Below are 11,004 nucleotides of genomic sequence, written 5' to 3'. Positions count from 1 at the left end.
ATTTATTACCCTTAACAGCAGGACAGTATGACATATTAGCTAAGGATAATCTAACACCATCAGATAGCTCAAAGCTTGACTGAAGGTGCCTCTTTTGTGGGAGGGGGAAGATCATGCCCAGATGTCCCTGCAACTCTCCACTTACCACACTCAAAATAAAACTTCTGTGAAACAGATTACAAATAGGTCAGTGGCCACTCAGTGGAAATGTGTTAAAGCAATGGAGCACAGCTAAGCACATTCTCAAAACACACATAATGCTCTCACCAACAGTGTAAGTGGCCTTTCTCTAGAACAGAAACAAGGTTCATTGCCCATCCCCACCATCCCTCAACAACAGCCAAAAGAGTGACCCACAGCTGTTACTCCACGGTCACAGTGACCACAGAGCTTGATAACTCCATGGATGCTCATTGGCCCTGAACCTATGAAATTCATGCTGCTAGGAAACTCCTTTCCCAACAGTTTTACTTCTGTTCCAAGTTTCACCAGCTGCACCAGGGAAACTTTAACTTTTTCGGACAAAGTGACCATGCCATTATCTTCATGTACTTGAATGCAAATTGTTTGTATACTCGGTAGTGTTTACATACTTGAGAAAATGCTTTGCTGACAAGTTCCATAGCTGTCTAATAATCTTTACTAAAACCCAGGAGGCACTTTTCAATGTAAGTAAAGATTTTTGCATGTCAGAAGGTGGCACCCAATGCAAATTTTTTATTTCATAACTTTTGACTTCTGGCCTTTCTAGAAAGAATATTATATTTTAAAATGTGAGACTATTCCCTTCCCCCTTTCCAGACTTTTGTGCAGCTAAGGGCCTTTTCTTCTAATCTTCTAAAAAGAGTGAAAGACAACCCACTGTTTTAGCAAAAAAACACAGAGAGGCAAAGTGCAATCCAGAACTGAGTTACAATTAATCAGCTGAATATCATACTGAGCACGATTTGACCACATTAAGCACACCAAATACAAAGCACTTACATGTGCTCTTCACACCAAGCCAGTATTCAGCGTATGCTGTGTCAGACGTGTTTTGTCACCATAATCACACAGCCTTTCCCACACCAGGTGCCAGAGCATGAGCCACAAAGGGCAGAGCCTCTCCGAAATGCTTTGATGACCTGTCCCTTACAGGAAGGTGGGGCTGCATTGTACAGAAATGCAAACAGCGCCATTTCTGTGAGCTCTAGGTACTTCGTATTTCATTACTGTTATTATTTGTTCGTTAATGGGAGAAATAGGGGAGAACCGCAGGAAGCCGAGTCGACACCAGCCCCGGGGAAGCTTAGGGCAATAGGCGAGGGGGCAGAAGCGGTGTCTCAGCCCGGTGCGGCTGGTCCGTGTCCGCACACTGCCCAGTGGGTGGTGCTGCGGGCACAGCTTGGTTGGAAGCCCAGCCCTACGAGCTGCGCTCCGCGGCCGCCGCATCCCCGCGGCCCCGGCTCCAAGCCCCAGGGGCGGCCGGGATCGGGGAGCCGCGGCTGCCGCGCTCCCAGGGGTTAAAAACCTTCGAGCCCCACGCGTGGGAGGGGTCGGGGCAACGCGGGGAGAAATGCAGAAAAAGTAGGTCAGCTGCGCCCAGTGGCGGAACGGGACGGGGACGGGGACGGGGACGGGGACGGGGACGGGGACGGGGACCGGGACCGGGACCGGGATCGGGGCCGGCGGGGGCTCTCCCTTGCCGGCTCTGCAGGAGCCTGCAGACAATTTGCTCCAGGCCACTAGCAGGTACTCACAGTATTTACAACCCGATAGCTCTACCGCTCAGTACACATCAGTATTTTGGTAAATACACAGACACATTCAAGGAATTTCGGAGGGGGAGGGGAAAAAGAGTGGCGGGGGGGGAGGGGAGGGCGGTGCAAATTAAAAGTGAAGCACAGTTTGAAACTCTGCCTACACCACAGCTTTTATAATCAGCTTGTGACATGCTTGGCACTAAACACTGTTTATGTCCACAATTAATGCAGTTAATACTAGGTTAGTAACTGTGGCAGCCAGCCACGTGCATCGCCTGGCACATGGGTGCCTGTTCCCAGCAGAAGAGGCAGGCTTTGCTCTTCGTCGCTCACAGCCAGGCCAGTTCAAGCACATCTGGAGCCAGTTTAACTGGGGCCTCCCTCCAATGCAGCACTCAACATTGCCAGTGTATTCTTTCACACAAAACGCTATAAAAAGGGGAGAAGGAATTAGGACAAAAATGGGAGCGAGACAGGATTTAAAAAATGGAAGTGCAAGGCTTTTTCCAGTGGAAGCCACCCTGTTACACCGGGCTTCATAGCCTGCCTGAACAAGACCCAGCATCAGGGAGCCCCTAACGGGGCCTCCAGAACGAGTTTGACCAGTTCCTGTTCCTCCTATCTCCCCATGCTGTTGGACATCTCAGCGAGCATTACACACCTGTAGCTGCTCCTAGGCATCTGCTGTCTCCACCTGATGAGGGGAAGTGAAGGGCTGTTCTTGATAAAAGGTGGTACATCAGGACTGTATACCCACCAACCATAAGCATGCAATTCCAAGTAAAGTTCTCCAAAAAAGTCTTTCTCAAGACAGAGTCACCATGTTGCAATAGGAAGATTTTATGAGCTGGTTGCAAAAATTCGTTTGTACATTTTGGGTGGGAGGTGAATTTTGAAACTGAATTTTCACAAAGCTTGAAAGCTCTAGCAAAGATTTCTGCATCAAATTCAGGGCTTCCTTGGGAAATCCAGTATCTTTAAACATTGCATCTATGTCAAGGCATACACCTATGGACCTGCTCACTAATACACCAGGCACGCCTGTAACCTGACCTGTTTGTCTTTTGTGGCCACTTACAACTCCAGTGAGAGCAGAATATACGTGCCAATCGGTCACGCTTTAAGTAACGTCACTATCATCTGTCACGTGTTTGTTCACTTATCTGCTCCCCAAGGAGAGGAGTGTTTGTTTTGAGATTTTACATGCCTCTAAACATTTATTCCAGTAATGTCAAGGTCAAAGAAAGGTGTTCCTCACTTGCAGTAGGAGCTGGTGTAATCTGAGATAAGATCCCAGAGGAAAGGAAGCCTACTTCACAGTCACAGCTTGGCCATCAAAAACAAATGCATACTGCACTGACACACATCACTCTCCCTCTGGAGGGCTACCTCATGCAAGAAGAACATCCCTGTCAACCCTCATGCTATAACCCAGTTCTTCATATAGTCTGCAATGATCTGTCATATCGATTCCCGCTTTCTTTGGCATGGTATCTCATTTCTGTTCAAAATAAGTCCACAAGTACTAGAATCAAAGCTTCTTCAGTAGTACTTTAATCAAAATTTTTAATGTTCTCTTAATTTTTGCTGACCAAAAGGGAAAATTCAGCTTGTTTGTTGTTTTGGTTTTGTTTGGGGTTTTTTAAATTAAGCTACAAATTCACTAAAGGAAATTAATGCTTCACAGGATTCAAAAGAATACAAAAGACCACATGTGTTTGCTGTTACTGTTCTCCAGACTTTTTTCCTTTATTGCATTCTTAGTCACCCATTACTGCTTTTTCACCTGCTGCAAACTATAAGCAAGAGGGTAGTAAATGCATGGCAACACATGCTTTTAAGTGTGCTATTCTTTCCTGTTTCAAGGGTTTAGAACTAACTTTAATGCACACGCCTCCAAAATGCACCAAAACCCCCAAAATAACTGTCTTCTTACCAGAAAAAAAAAACACCAAAACACTGAAATTTAAATTTCAGCTGAGACACTTTTCATTTAGCCATGCTTAAATATCACAGAACTGATACTGCATATAGACAACAAAAGGGTCACACACTCATCAGCAATTAAAAAAATAATCATTTAGCAGTGCAAAAATGCAAATGTACAAAAAATGATTGTGTCCAAACAATGCATGGATTATGAGGAAAGAAACTTCTATGCCCATTAAAGGGAAATGGCATCCTATGCAGTGTGCAGTCATTTGGTATACTAGAGAGATATTTTATCTCCTAAGTAATGAAGAAGGGGAGTTAGTTGGAGTCCCTGTTCATTGCTGAGTAAAACTTTTCACTGTTTTTTCATCAATGCAAACTTGTCTTTAGGAAGACAGGATAGTGTATGACAAATATACCCTCTCCCTGCTTCAAGCTTTACTATAACAATTCAGGTGGAGACACTAACCCTGTTTAAAATGTCTTTTCTATCCATTTGCCTACTGAGGATAATCAGAGCGTTTAAGCATGGTGCATAGCCCCCACTCCTGGGGACAGGGAGGGGCTGACCAAAGCCAATGGAGCTAATATTATTTAGTGGATTTATAGGTAGGACTTCTTGGACACACTGCTATTCATTACATATTTTAAAACTTCAAAGATGGAAATGCACAAAGCTGAGAATGGACATGGACTACACCCAGTCTTATCATTGAAATCATTGTGTGTCAATTATCATGCCCATACTAATGAAGTTAGTCAGACACACTCTTCTACCTGCAGCCGGAGGGCACTGATTGCTGGCGTAGCTCTTTTGGATAACTCCTTGTGGTCAGAAATATGTGGGAAGCCCTGGTTTCCATACAGTGGTGAAGACTGTGGAAGTCATAACGATCAATCAGCAGAGAGGTCATTTTTATTTATAGTGAAATCTGAGAGTAAGTCTGATGCATTTATGTGCTTACAGGGAGCCTTTCACTCTGCCCAAGTGGCTGCAGCATGCTTTGTTTCTTAGCAGCATGTTCAGGAAGAATCAAAAGGTGGGAGAGTAAGCTGAAAGACACCTAGGCAATGGTCAGTGGAAGCAGAATGTAAATATGGAAGGCAAACAATGCCACCACTCACAGCCAGATATCAGACCCATGAGCAGCTATCAGCCCTCAGAATAAGCACTGCCTGTGCTTATTTTGACTTTTGACTGTGTAGTCGGTACACAGTCAAACCACATTTTACCAGCTGAAAGAGGAAGAACGGAGAATTTTACTCCCTTTCTACTTCTTCACCCTGTTTCCTCCGATATGCAGGAGTTATGAGAGAAAGGGATCATTATAAGATAGTATTTGACCCACAATATAGAATAATTCCTCTGTTAGTTAAGTTGCAACTGGGTTCTGCTGTACACTGTGTGGGGTAGAGCTGACTAAAATGTGTGCCTTCAGTCATTTGTTGACTAACCCAGTCTTTGTGGCCAACTCATGCACGTTCCACTGCAAATGCCTTTGATAATACTGCTGTAAAGGCTTGTGAATGTCAGTGTAGGAGGGCAAAATATTTTGAGCTGCTCAGCTTCACTTTATAAATATTTTTGGAAGCCACCAGTGTGAAATGCTCCATTCACATTCAGCACTGAAAAAAATAATGGCTTCTTCTAAAACAAAGACACATCTGTCAGTGCAGTAGAGTATATGAATTTACATAATCTGCAGCACAGAAAAAGTACTTTCTCAAACAAATTAAGTCAAAGCAGGCAGAGAAAGAACAGCATGAAGCTCTCTATGCAATGTCAACAATAATTAACAGAGTACTTTATAGTCTGCCAGTGCTTCCCGTGAATAAGGTACTCTCAGACATTTGGTATGAACAGGCTGCCCTCCCATTTCTCTGCTGCAACCCAAAGCTGCAAGTCTTCACTTTGGGTTTTAGGTTAGCCTATCATTAACTTTTAAATGTTGAACGCCACCCAACATTTCCCCTTAGAAGGACAAAGGACAGAGGACATGAAGATTCTGTTGCAACTGCTGCAAGGATTCATGGGGTTTGCTTTGCTGTGTCATACTGGGAATTCAGCGAATTTGCTTATCAGATGCATCAAAAGAAAATTAAAACAAACAAACAAACAAACCCAAACATGTTGCACCACAAACAGAACTTGTTAATCCCTTTATTCCTCAGTTTCCCTGCTGATATCTTGGGAGAAGGCAGTTTTCTTGTTTTCCTCACATATGCATAAAACATTTGGAAGTTTTCTTCAACTCCTACTGATTCTCCAGGGACACAGACTGCAGACATTTTGAATCATGGAGTCTCTTCTCTTAGGCTGCCCATGCACAAAATGCAGAACTGATGTGAGCTTCCTTTTGTGCACAGAACAGTATTGTACTGCTCCTGTATCTCTGATTTAATCACACTGCCTTTGCATGTACTTACAGATTAAATTTCCAGTATTGCCACAGAATGGGAAACTCCTGACATCTTTCTCTCTTCACAAATGGTAAAACTGCAGCCTTGCCTAGAACAGAGGGATTTCCACAAGTTTTTTCCTCATAGACTAATTTTGACTGATTTCTTCCACGCGTAAGAGTGCTCAGAAGGTTGTCAGGGAGACAAATGTTGACACAGCTTTACCCTGGTATTTGAAGGGTTTGGGCAGTTGAGTGCTTTTCAGCAGATTGTGCATTCGTGCAGATGCAAGCACACTGGCAGACTACAGACCTGACTTTTTCATTTGCCGGTCTGAGCTCATGAGCAAGCACTACCTCCAAAATACAGCTGTAAGAGGAGGCCAGCATACCCTCAGCTAGTGTTACTTGAACTGGTTTAAGCAACAAAAAAAACCTGGTGACCAAAAGTCAAGTGCAGTCAGTGTGAGATGCAGGACTTATTTGGAAGGTTGGCTTGCACTGTGTACATTGCTGCTAGTAGCTCAGCTGGTTGTTTAAACTCTTCCAGACCAATATAAAACACTGTAATAATGCTTCTCTGATGCCAGCATCCTTTTTAAAGTACAGCCCTGAGCCCAGAAATTCCCATCAGCCTGTAGTCTGTGTCATTGCCTCCAGCTCCTCTGTGGATCCCAATGCTTTCTTCCTTTCCTTCCTGCAAGCTGTGACCAAAATTAAATCAAAACCAGCCATCACGTTCCCTGAATTGGTGTAAAGGTTGAAAACAAGTATAATAAACTTTGCACTGACTGTGGCTAATTAGCACAAGGGCAATCATTTATGATTAAGCCATATAAAATGTTTGTTATTAGCACAAGAGCTGAACACTACAGTACACAGCAAAGGTCCAGGGCACAGAGAAGTTAAGTGACTTACTCAGTTTGATGCAGCAATTCACTGACAGAGGTAGAAATAGGCCATTCAGTTTTCTCTCTCAAAACAGGTCTAATCTCTAGATCATACTTTGATCTCCCTTTAGCAGCAGAAAATAAAACCCCTCTGTTCATGGTATAAGTCTTTACAGAAATTACTTTCAAGTTACAGACTCACCATTATCACATCACTGCAAGATCAAACAAAGAGAGGGGCAGTAGGAGAGGAAAAGAAGGGTTACTTTGTGTCATTTACTTCTACAGTCTGCTCAACAAAGCCAAAGAGGAAAAACAATTTTTTTTTCAGACAGATGTCTTTTACAGCACATCAAACACTTCTCATGGGCGTATGTCAGAGACATTTTACTACAAAGGCTTTGTCCTTTGCATTCACAGCAGCCCGGATGTTTATCAGGATTTTCCATTCCCTAAATTCAAGATCACATTGGGATCTGTGTTAAGATGGCAGCAGAAGTACATCAACAAAGTCCAAAGTACAAAATTCTTAGTAAAAAGAAAGCACTAACACAACTTGTTCCTGTGCTAAGGCTGTGGTGCGGGAGTTCCTGTCATTTCTAAAGGAATGTCTGAAGAAGGAAACAGCCTATTTTCCATGCACTGGCTTGGAAAAAGTATGCGGGTACAATTGTCTTTCCTAATGGATTTACTTCTAGTAAATGTAAATTTAGTAAATTTAAAAATTTAATAAATTAAATTAAATTTAGTAAATTAAAAAAAAAATCTAGTAAGTAGTCCTCCATGCAAAGCATGCGGCTGCCATATCACAAAGACAATATCCCATTATTTACAACATAACATCTCATGCACATACTGTGCTCTCAGTGTGCCTGCAGCAATTCTCTGATTTGTTTATTTATAAGGGCAGTTTGTAATTTTTTAAGTTATCTAGCACAACAAAGAGCATTACATGCAGAGACAAACTGAATTTAACATTGCTACATAATCTTCCTCTCTTAGGCCAAGACTCAACAGCATCTTGCATCTCCTCTCTCCTCACCCCATTCTCTGGTGTGTAAAATCTCAGTCCACAAATTACTACAGGATCCTTCAAAAACCTACTGTATCCTTCCTTGGTGAGGGGTTATTTTTTCTAGGACTCTAAGTCACTGAGTTTTGCTGTAAGACAGTACTCCCAGCCTCTCTGCCAGTAGGACAGCATGGTGGAGGATGATACATGGTTCCCCAGCAAGCTGATCTGCTGCACTCACTGGGAATGGTCATGCCTGAAGGTTTTCAAATCACCAAGACACACCAGCAACAGTAGCAGCACCTGTCCCCATACCCAATACTTCACTCCCTTCACTTAGGATGACACTGAGCTTCCACAAGACATTCTGTTCCCTGGCAGCACCATAGATTTAAATGTTTCACTTGAGAGGAAGTTTCATTGTAAGCCAGAAGGACAGCATGCTCCAACACTTATCGCAGAAAAAGAGGATAGGCAGAGATAGCAGAGATGTCTGAAGTCCCTTCTTTTGCTTCTGTTTGGAATATAAAAAAAATCTCAATTCTTCCCTATGCCAGTTTTCTTGTAGCTGGAAGTAACTGTTATCTCATGTTAGTGATCCTAGTTTCTCAAGAAGATAAGACATCAGGCAATCCTATACTTTACTGTCTGCTTACCACCACTGCTACTGTGTAGTCTCACACAGCATTTGTGCATTGCCCTTGCATTCACCAGCAAGGAACAAACAGATCCATCCATCAGGCTCCAGCAAATGTGTATGCAGACAAGGGTACTCATGTCTATTACTGGTAGCAGTAACTCCTTCCTCAGTGAGTCTGAACAGCCTCTCTCTCCAGGTTAAACCAAATGGCTTTGGTTGTCTCTCAGAGATGTGAGTGAATGGATGTGCCACCCCAAAACTCCCACCTCCCAGATCATATACTACTTATGTGAAAACAATGGGTAAGCTTCTGGCAGCTCTTCCTGTTTAAAGTGGGCTGGGGAAAAGCAGCATGTAATTTTCTGGCAGCAATACTGGAACAGTAAAACTAATGAGTCCCCAGAGCTATTCCCACCTGTTCTGAGAGCAATATATATATAGGATATATACCCACCCATGAGTCTATCTGTGATGTTAACTCAAATTATAAAAAAAAAAAAAAAAACAAACAAAAACAACTCAACCCAGACCCCAGACTTTCCTGCATAGGAAAAAGGGTGTAAAAGAGCAGGTGGAAATTTCTCTTGTTTTCACATCTCACTGAAGTTGGCCCTAAACTCCTTCCATAGAAGGGAATAACAGCAGGACAGATGAGTCTGCAGCAGCAGCATCAACCCAAGGGTGATACTGACCAGAGGTACTGTAATACTATGGAGCAAGATGAGGGTGAGTCAGAAGAAGATGTTTGTCTTCTATGCAGAGCCCAAAATTTGTCTGTCTGTTACAGGAAATTACACTAATACTGAATCACAGTTTGGTACGCATCATCATTATGTACAGATTTTTTCCATGGTGAGGAAGTTGTTGTTAGGTAGGTTTTACAATTTTATGCAGTAATTTTATTTCAAAATGTGTCCTAGAGCATCCAGTTTTCCTTGTGCATGAAGGTATCTGCAGCATTTATTATTTGTATACTCTCCAGTAAAAACTCTGGCCAAGACACTCCAAGGATAGGTGCAACACCCTTTCATATTCTACCTGGAAAAGACAAATAGTTTGCAACTATTCTCTAACAAAACATACAGAAGAGAAAATGAAAGAACTGAAAAGGATCTGTGAAATACTCATAAAATGGAGATATATCTCATGACAGATGCACTAGGATTGCCTGGGATTTTTCTGAGATATTCTTAATTTTTTTCCATGTTATTTTTTGTTAGTCGATATATCTTCAGAAGGAATATACTAATTTAAAAATCCCATTATGATTAGAATAGGCAAGCTTTCTGTGCCCCTGAAACTTTTTTAAAACTCTTGGGAAGTATCTTTAAAAAGTCCCAAAGATTCTAGAGGCTGACAGGGAGTTAATTCGACTCATCTGTAGCAAAACATGTTTAAAATTTATTTCTTTTAATAGATATTAAATGTTGACAGTGGAGTAAAGAGATATGCTGATAATAGAAAAATCATCTCTTTTGCAAATAACAGTAATGAAGTATTATTGCACAAGGGAAAAAAGAAGAAAAAGCATTTCATCCTGAATACTCTTTCCCCTTAGACAATATGGCCTTTAGCAAACTGTGATGCTGTCCAGGTCTTTAAATAGTGAAGTTTCCAAACAAAAGATTGTGTAAAAAAGATTTGAAGAAGATATATTTATAATTAATGATGGAGCTTGGAAGAAATCCAACAATGAAAGCAATTCTTGTTTTCTAACCTGCAGAACAAGCTTTCTATAAACACACAGAGTGAAAATTACCCCAGTAAAGAAGCAAAGCGATGAAGTAAAACAGGGTTCACATACCATACTTGAAAATGTTTCAGACTTTCAGATATTCTCAACTAAGATGTCAGCTATCTATCACAGATAGAGTTGGGATTTAACATCAGTGGAAGTCTGTGGACACAGCCTTGCTGCTGTATCAATAGAGCTCCAAATGGTCCTGTTTCCTTTCATAGCTACTTCTGGATGGAAGCAGTTCTACTATCTTTTCAGTGGCCTGTGAGACAGCATTGCATAGAGTGAAGCAGCTGAATTTCAGTTGTTCTTTTAGAGTTTAGTGTTTCATTCTCCTGGTTTGTGCTGTTTTTATAATTGCTAGTTCTCTGATTGAGGCTCTAGCCTAAATACAGGGGGGAAGGGGTGGTTTGGTCTTTGCAAAAGCCAAACCAAAGATGTTTCGGTTCCAGGTCCCATTTTTTTCTGAACCCTGAAAGTTAAAGCCTGGATGGCTTGAATAAGTGCTTCTAATTCTAGCATACCACTATTTAAAACAAGAGGGAGGATGTGTTTTTAAAAAGCTAAAACTAGTATGGCCTGAAATGAAGTCTCTGAAGACATTTAGGGAGGATTGAGATAAACAATTCCATTCCTCTCCCCACCAATTAA

General features: G+C 42.0%; 1 long non-coding RNA gene across 1 annotated transcript; it reads left to right on the top strand.

The window, feature by feature from the left end:
- Window positions 1–1,424: 1,424 nt before the first annotated feature.
- LOC131573915 (uncharacterized) lies at window positions 1,425–9,815 on the top strand. Its single transcript, XR_009276295.1, has 3 exons — window positions 1,425–1,566; window positions 8,812–8,917; window positions 9,245–9,815. It is a non-coding gene; the product is annotated as an uncharacterized LOC131573915 (long non-coding RNA).
- The last annotated feature ends 1,189 nt before the right edge of the window (window positions 9,816–11,004 follow it).

The sequence above is a fragment of the Poecile atricapillus genome, chromosome Z, assembly GCF_030490865.1.
Source record: "Poecile atricapillus isolate bPoeAtr1 chromosome Z, bPoeAtr1.hap1, whole genome shotgun sequence".
NCBI classification, from domain to species: domain Eukaryota; kingdom Metazoa; phylum Chordata; class Aves; order Passeriformes; family Paridae; genus Poecile; species Poecile atricapillus.
Note: the sequence above shows the minus strand (reverse complement) of the source record. Positions and strands in the feature narration are given on the sequence as shown.